The sequence below is a fragment of the Quercus robur genome, chromosome 2 (assembly GCF_932294415.1).
Source record: "Quercus robur chromosome 2, dhQueRobu3.1, whole genome shotgun sequence".
In the NCBI taxonomy this organism is placed as follows: Eukaryota; Viridiplantae; Streptophyta; class Magnoliopsida; order Fagales; family Fagaceae; genus Quercus; species Quercus robur.
Genome location: NC_065535.1, coordinates 50,663,803 through 50,672,540, shown reverse-complemented (window position 1 = coordinate 50,672,540; position 8,738 = coordinate 50,663,803). Strand labels below are relative to the sequence as shown.

Sequence of the window (8,738 nt, the reverse complement as noted above, 5' to 3'; positions counted from 1 at the left end):
TGACTTTTCTCGTGCTTGATGGTGTGAGGGATAAGTGGAGCTTATCTTTTTTTTTGGTAAAATAAGTGGAGCTTATCGCGGAAGAATCTAAGAGATTTGGATCAATGCTTGAATCAATTGGCTGTGAGAGTGAGTGAGTGAGTCTCGGTGGGGAATCTAATGTGAAATCTAAACATGGCAAAACGGGTCAGAATTTTCCGACCCGACCCGAAAAATACCCGACCCGAACCCAATTTTTTTTACCCGAAGCAAAAACGGGTTGACCCGTGACCCGACCCGTGTTTTGTGCGGGTCAACCCGACCCGAACCCGAACCATTTTTTTAAAACTTTTTTTTTTTGGGTAAAAAAAATAGTGAAATTAAGACAATATTAGTTTAATTGTTTATTATGAGTTTTAAGGAAACAATTGATACATTTACATAACTGCATGCAAATTAATTGAAAAATAAATGATTGAGCATTCTGTAATGAGTAAAGATTTTTAGATATCAAATAGCAAAGTATATGCTAAGATAATCTGGTTACAGTAAAGTTAAAAACAGATTTAAAATTGTAGATATGTGTGAGACACATTCACAAGTGTGAAAATAGTAAAGCCAAAGTATCAAATTAGCATAAATTATGAATGCTTAGATCTATTTTTTAACAATTTATGTTCAAAATAAACAGCTTTTCAAAATAAATTATGATATTTCCTAGAGTGTGTGCTGCTTAACAATGATATGATCTTCATAAAAGAGACTAGGTATAAATAAGTAAGCAATCAAACTTTAATGTATATCTCAAATTGAAATAGAGTGTCAACTACAATTGATAATAGATTATAAAATTAATTTTTAAAATTGTAACTTTCTTATATGTTTTTATTCTTTATCAAATGAGTTATCCAATAAGTCATTTGTAATTTTTTTTTTGAATGTTTATATTGTGTAAAAATAAAACTTGTATATTTGTTTTACTTATCTTTGTGTTGTTTTGTTTTAGATAGCAATGTTAGGATTTGTATAATTTTAAAATTATTGAATAAATATTAATAAGTTTAACTGAGTTTATTCTTGATATAAGTAGTGAATTCAAAATAATGTATTTTACATCAAGTAATATGTTGCATAACTATCCAAATGGCAAATACATATTGTTTTCTTTATAAAAAAAATAAAAAATAAAAAATTTCATGTGAAAAATACGGGTCAACCCAACCCAACCCAACCCGACCCGACCCGCAACCCGATTGACTCGAACCCGATTTCAACCCGCTTAAAATGACCCGTGACCCGATTGACCCGACCCGCCCATTTTGCCATGTCTAGTGAAATCCAACAAGTAGGAGGCGGCAGCGATAGAGGAGGCTGCAGAAGCCATGCTCGATTTTCTCCACCACTGGTGGTGGTCACGCTCGCGCCTACATATAACTTTTGTTGTTGTTTTAGTTTTGTCAAATTCTTAATATAAGATTCAAATTTTTATTTTTGGGTTCCAATTCTTTACAACAATTTGGTAGATCAACAATAAAATGTGGAAAAGATTTTGAGAAAAAATAATTGTTCATACAATAATAATTAATAATGTTAAAAAGAAAAGAATATAAATTATTTTTTATTAGATTTTAGGATTTATTTTATTTTATTTAATTACATGGTTTACACAACATCATTTTATTGGACTAATTACTATAGGTAAAAGGTTTACGTGACATTTATTTAACGGACATATTAACAAAAATAAACAGAGAGCTACCAATCAAAATGATCTCTTAATGTTAGGAGAGCATATCAAAATTTTGAAACTTTAAGAGAACTGTAGGGACACGATTTGCGCTAAACCACAGTAGGATTGGGTTCGCACGTAAATGGACCCATACAATATCATTTGTAGAGAGTGGGATCGAAAGGCCAAGTCATGTTTACTCGGCTGTGGTTTTGTTAAGTTGTTCATGCATGATTTAGAGGTGTTGGTCCTTTTCTCTGGAAGGATCCCCCTCTTTTAGGTTGCAAATTTTCCTTTTATATTAGCATGCATTCAATTTCCTTCGTCCACGTGTAGGGTCGAACTTTCCTAGCCTGACACTTGTCCCATCAGTTTCAGACCTGAGTTGTTGGGAGTAGTTAAGTAGGCTAAAGAGACACGACTCTGTGAGAGGCAAAGCTCCGTCTAGGGCAGGCAGTTTGGGCAGCCTTTCCTAGATATTTTAGATTTCTTATAAGATTATCCCTATGCCGCTTTTACCCCTTTCCTTAGTGTAGCTCTGGGCTAGCCGAGGACTGTACCCTCCTCGGCGGTTTCTATGGCCCATTGGTGCTTTGCGTTTATTGGGCTGGGACTACTATCCTCTTCGGCTCGGGCCTTAAGTATTCCTGTGAATAGGTGGATCTGGCCCATCTGTTGTCGGGCCCCACAATAGCCCCTCAAAACCCTGCTGTCCAACTCCTCGGTTGGAAAGGTGGGTTTTGATAATACCGAGACTTTATTGCGGCTCATTAAGTTCGGCCCTTGATCAACGTCGGCGACTTTTCACCTCCCCAAGGAATGCGCCGGACTACGGGATATTTCCCTCGACTTACGCGTGATGCGTTTATTCCGTTTGGTTAGCCGTAGTGCGCTTTTAATGTCTTCCTTTTACGAGGCCTCTTAAATCTAGCGGTTACGGATAGCTTGGAGAAACGAAACGGTTTTGCATTTACTAACAGATTTCTTAGAGGATCGGAGCGTGTCACGTATCCTCGTCTTTTTCCCCTATATAAAGAGAGAAGACAAGAAGGTGATTCTCTCATATGCGAATCCCTTAGACTCTTCTCAGAATCCACTTCTTCCATCTGGTTATTCCTCATTCGATAACACGTCCCCCATAGTGATCAACCATGAATGAATCCCTCCTTTCCCAGAAACACCATACCTTAACGAAACTTGAGATGGCTCGGTCGGGGCAAGGGTGGTGGAGACTCAAGGTTTGTCTCCCCATTCTTTTAGCCAAAATCCGAAGCAGGCTCTGTTCATGCCAGCACTTTGGTATGGCAGAAGAAGGGTTTTCCTCCATCAGCGCCTCTGCTTTGCGGCAGGTATATATTTAGAGAAAGCCCCATCACCTTCAACTCCCTGCACCTTTTCTTCAACGGTGTCAGGTTCAAGTTGGGTCTTTTTGGCTGCCTGAGTTATGGGCATGTAAGGGTGCAGGGGAAGAATAAGGTCTCGGAGCTGTAGCCAACCTTTCCTCCGACATACCTCCTCGGCTTTCTCCAGCTTTCTTGTGTTTTCTTTTCTTGCTTATGTAGTGAGCTTTGACGTGGGCTGATTCCAGCTTTTATTTGTACACTGTACTATTTCTTTATCGTAATAAAAATGGAAATTGATTTACATGTTTTAAACGTTGATCTAATGGGCAACACAACTCTGTGAACGAATGTGCTCTATGTATGTGTTGCTCTGAGAATATTTGTGATAAAGCTACTTTGAAGCATAATCTAATCAAATCTCATCTGTCATCACTATCAGGCATTATACCGATAATTTGTAATAAATCAAAGTTACGAAACTAACCGGGATATCAGTTGGACATTCTGTGATAAGCGCGTGAATGTCGTCCGAGGTTGATGATTTATAAACAATCTATCCGAGCAGTCGACTGGGAGTTAGGGAGCTCCGATGGCGCTTTTGTGTACTTGGTTTCCCCAGAGGCTTGGGTCCGAGGACCATGCAAGGCCTTGGTTCTGTCCAAAACTTGTATGGTTCTTTTTAAGTAGTTGGTTTCCCCAGAGGCTTGGGTCCGAGGACCATGCAAGGCCTTGGTTCTGTCCAAAACTTGTATGCTTCTGTTTAAGTAGTTGGTTTCCCCAGAGGCTTGGGTCCGAGGACCATGCAAGGCCTTGGTTCTGTCCAAAACTTGTATGGTTCTCTTTAAGTAGTTGGTTTCCCCAGAGGCTTGGGTCCGAGGACCATGCAAGGCCTTGGTTCTGTCCAAAACTTGTATGCTTCTCTTTAAGTAGTTGGTTTCCCCAGAGGCTTGGGTCCGAGGACCATGCAAGGCCTTGGTTCTGTCCAAAACTTGTATGCTTCTGTTTGAGTAGTTGGTTTCCCCAGAGGCTTGGGTCCGAGGACCATGCAAGGCCTTGGTTCTGTCCAAAACTTGTATGGTTCTGTTTAAGTAGTTGGTTTCCCCAGAGGCTTGGGTCCGAGGACCATGCAAGGCCTTGGTTCTGTCCAAAACTTGTATGGTTCTTTTTAAGTAGTTGGTTTCCCCAGAGACTTGGGTCCGAGGACCATGCAAGGCCTTGGTTCTGTCCAAAACTTGTATGGTTCTTTTTAAGTAGTTGGTTTCCCCAGAGGCTTGGGTCCGAGGACCATGCAAGGCCTTGGTTCTGTCCAAAACTTGTATGCTTCTGTTTAAGTAGTTGGTTTCCCCAGAGGCTTGGGTCCGAGGACCATGCAAGGCCTTGGTTCTGTCCAAAACTTGTATGCTTCTGTTTGAGTAGTTGGTTTCCCCAGAGGCTTGGGTCCAAGGACCATGCAAGGCCTTGGTTCTGTCCAAAACTTGTATGCTTCTGTTTGAGTAGTTGGTTTCCCCAGAGGCTTGGGTCCGAGGACCATGCAAGGTCTTGGTTCTGTCCAAAACTTGTATGCTTCTGTTTGAGTAGTTGGTTTCCCCAGAGGCTTGGGTCCGAGGACCATGCAAGGCCTTGGTTCTGTCCAAAACTTGTATGCTTCTGTTTAAGTAGTTGGTTTCCCCAGAGGCTTGGGTCCGAGGACCATGCAAGGCCTTGGTTCTGTCTAAAACTTGTATGCTTCTGTTTGAGTAGTTGGTTTCCCCAGAGGCTTGGGTCCGAGGACCATGCAAGGCCTTGGTTCTGTCCAAAACTTGTATGCTTCTGTTTGAGTAGTTGGTTTCCCCAGAGGCTTGGGTCCGAGGACCATGCAAGGCCTTGATTCTGTCCAAAACTTGTATGCTTCTGTTTGAGTAGTTGGTTTCCCCAGAGGCTTGGGTCCGAGGACCATGCAAGGCCTTGGTTCTGTCCAAAACTTGTATGCTTCTGTTTGAGTAGTTGGTTTCCCCAGAGGCTTGGGTCCGAGGACCATGCAAGGCCTTGGTTCTGTCCAAAACTTGTATGCTTCTGTTTGAGTAGTTGGTTTCCCCAGAGGCTTGGGTCCGAGGACCATGCAAGGCCTTGGTTCTGTCCAAAACTTGTATGCTTCTGTTTGAGTAGTTGGTTTCCCCAGAGGCTTGGGTCCGAGGACCATGCAAGGCCTTGGTTCTGTCCAAAACTTGTATTCTCTTTTTATTTGCTTGTCTTCTGAAGGTTTAGCTCCTCGAATAAGGTGGGGGGAGTTGGCCTGGTGTTTGAAACCCCTAGGCTTGTCCATGTCGTTGACACCGTGGAACGTAGCCCCTAGTAAGAGCTTATGTTGGAATATCAACAATATGTCGCCGGTGATATAGGCACCTTCATAGCCCCTTGTTCGACAGAAGCTCAACTTCGCCACCGCTCGAGCTAACATGCAAGCCTCCCCACAGACGGCGCCAATTGTAGGGACACGATTTGCGCTAAACCACAGTAGGATTGGGTTCGCACGTAAATGGACCCATACAATATCATTTGTAGAGAGTGGGATCGAAAGGCCAAGTCATGTTTACTCGGCTGTGGTTTTGTTAAGTTGTTCATGCATGATTTAGAGGTGTTGGTCCTTTTCTCTGGAAGGATCCCCCTCTTTTAGGTTGCAAATTTTCCTTTTATATTAGCATGCATTCAATTTCCTTCGTCCACGTGTAGGGTCGAACTTTCCTAGCCTGACACTTGTCCCATCAGTTTCAAACCTGAGTTGTTGGGAGTAATTAAGTAGGCTAAAGAGACACGACTCTGTGAGAGGCAAAGCTCCGTCTAGGGCAGGCAGTTTGGGCAGCCTTTCCTAGATATTTTAGATTTCTTATAAGATTATCCCTATGCCGCTTTTACCCCTTTCCTTAGTGTAGCTCTGGGCTAGCCGAGGACTGTACCCTCCTCGGCGGTTTCTATGGCCCATTGGTGCTTTGCGTTTATTGGGCTGGGACTACTATCCTCTTCGGCTCGGGCCTTAAGTATTCCTGTGAATAGGTAGATCTGGCCCATCTGTTGTCGGGCCCCACAAAAACAATATCAAAAGACTTCCAAACTTTTTTTTTAATATATATATAAAAGAAAAAGACTTTCAAACTTTAGGAGAATGTTTTGCACTTTAGTCATTTTTTTATATTATATATACATGAAATATATGTTCTATATTCATACCTTTAAAATCTGCTCCACATTCTTCTCAAAAAAAAAAAAAAAAAAAAATCTGCTATAAACTTTTGCTTATAATAAAATTCCATCGCCATAGACTCCATACATAATATATACAATGGAAGAGGATATTCTTGGAAAAATGACACCTTTAAATGTATTTATTTTTTCGTACAGATTTATCCTGAGTTCAATGACACCTTTATATGTATTTATGTTTAATACATATTTATTCGGACAGAAAAACCTCTTCAATGACACCTTTATATGTATTTATTTTTTCGTACAGATTTATTCTGACATCAAAACCGCTTCCGCGGTAATTTTCCCACCACACATGCACCCACCAGTATCCACCACACATGCACACAAGACACAACGCTTAAAAATAGGAGCCAAAGGCATCAGGAAGGTTCAAGCTCAAAGAGTCTTGAGCATTTTCTAAAAACATATATGGCTCTCTCTCTCTCCAGCTGTTTAACTGAGTATTACTCTTCTCAAAACACCAACCAAGGAGAAGATGCAGATGATGATGATGATGGTGGTACATTGAAATTCCTGTGGAAGATCACAAAGCAGGTAATTAATCTTTCTCCAAGAGCTGCTTCTGTAGCATATATGTGGGAGTAGAAATATATGATGCAGAGAAAAAAAAAAATAATGTTTCAATTTTTGTGGTAAAAATTATGGATGCTGGAACCATTTCCAGTCATTAAACCTGTTATTCTTAATCTTTGTGAAACTGATAACAGCTTGGCATTTTAATCCAAAAACGTACAGCCACCATTTTGTTTGGTCCAAAATAAAGTATTGGTCTGAATTATCATACATACTATACGCCTATACCAATATCATCTGAAGAAGTTTTACTTTTAGCCAAAGAACCATATATCGTACATCCGTTCCAAGAGAAAACATCGTGCGTATATACATTTGGTTCAATTTTTATTTCGTTATAATTAAGAAAATTTTGAGGTAATTATATGAAGAGGAGGAGGGCGTTGCAGCATTTTCACCAACAGAGGGCAAACTTTCACACTCTCTTTCTATGTTTGGAATGGTAGGAGAGGAGAAGCTCCATCCAAACATAGGGTTAACTATTTGCTTGTTTTCTGTCAAAAATCTTATAATTCAATTGATATATTATAGTGTTTTCAATGAAAATATCTATAATTCAAAATTTTCCATTGACGAGTCTCCAGCTGAACTCTCACAAGAGATGGAGAAGCCTCTCTCACTTGAATTGACGAGTCCCTTCAATTCTCTTGATCTCAAAAAGGACCTATCAGGAAAAGAAGAAGTGTGAAAAGTCCCACATATATCTATAACATGTTTGGAAGAACTGATCCCAAAAGCATCCCAGCCAGAGTGAAGGAAGGGAGAGAAGATGAGTCCATTACATTCTCATGTTGTTAGGGCTCTTCAAGGGCAAGATAAAAGATGATTAAGAAAAAAGCAATTTTTCTTTTTCTTTTTTTTTCAAAATTTTGGTTGATAAGTCAATAATTACAACGGAAAGTTAAGTTTCTCTACTTTTCGATCTATGAAATTTACATGAAATTATAAATATATATATATATATATTCTTTAAATAAATAACCGAGAACATATATATTAATCTTTAAGGCTCTCTAAAGCAATATTTATTACCCATACGACTTCATAATCTTCTTACCATATACTTTGATTACCTTGGGAAAAGATTTATTGATATTACGGCCTCACAAAACCAAAAATTTATATCACTTTACTCATCAATAAAATGTCATTGCAACCGCTCTGAGTACTGATTTTATGTGTAGGAGTCTGTATTTTTTGCCAAACCTGTACAGATTCTTTTCTTCTAATTTCCATCCAACCAAACTCAGTCTAGGGAGCCCAAACATTGAATCTATCCCATGCCCAACGAGAAATCCATCCCACATCTGTACCTAACGTTTGAGACAAACCTGTTATATATAAATTAATTATTTCAATATTATTGCGCGGAAGTAATGTAAGAATTATGCAGGAAGATTCATATATGGAACACTCATTTGAGCAAGATACTACATGTAACTTCCGTTTCTAGTGGAGGAAGAGGCTATATGGTTAGAGAGCCACAACCTAGGACCTTCAGCAAGCTGGTCCGGTTGAAGCATAATTAGTGGCTTCCTTGTGGCTCTGATAGAACACAAGTGGTTTGGTCAAAGACAATTAGAGGCTTCCTCGTGGCTCTGATAGAACACAAGTGGTTTGTTCAGAAATAATTAGAGGCTTCTCTCGCGGTTATTGAACATAAGCAGGAAGTACATCACCTTTAGACATTTTTTTATGATCATTACATGGTGATATATACTTTTTGCTACTCTACTTTCTTTCCAAACAAGATATTGTTTTTTTTTTTTTTTTTTTTTTTTTTTTTGATATGAACAAGATATTGTTTTAAGTGACATGTGAAGCAACAATGCAAAACCGTTTCAATGGTCAGTTAGTAGTTCTTTTGTCAA

General features: G+C 39.6%; 1 long non-coding RNA gene across 1 annotated transcript; it reads left to right on the top strand.

Moving 5' to 3' along the window:
• Positions 1-6,562: 6,562 nt before the first annotated feature.
• LOC126713905 (uncharacterized) lies at positions 6,563-8,738 on the top strand. The gene is made up of 2 exons (XR_007651483.1): positions 6,563-6,828; positions 8,261-8,738. It is a non-coding gene; the product is annotated as an uncharacterized LOC126713905 (long non-coding RNA).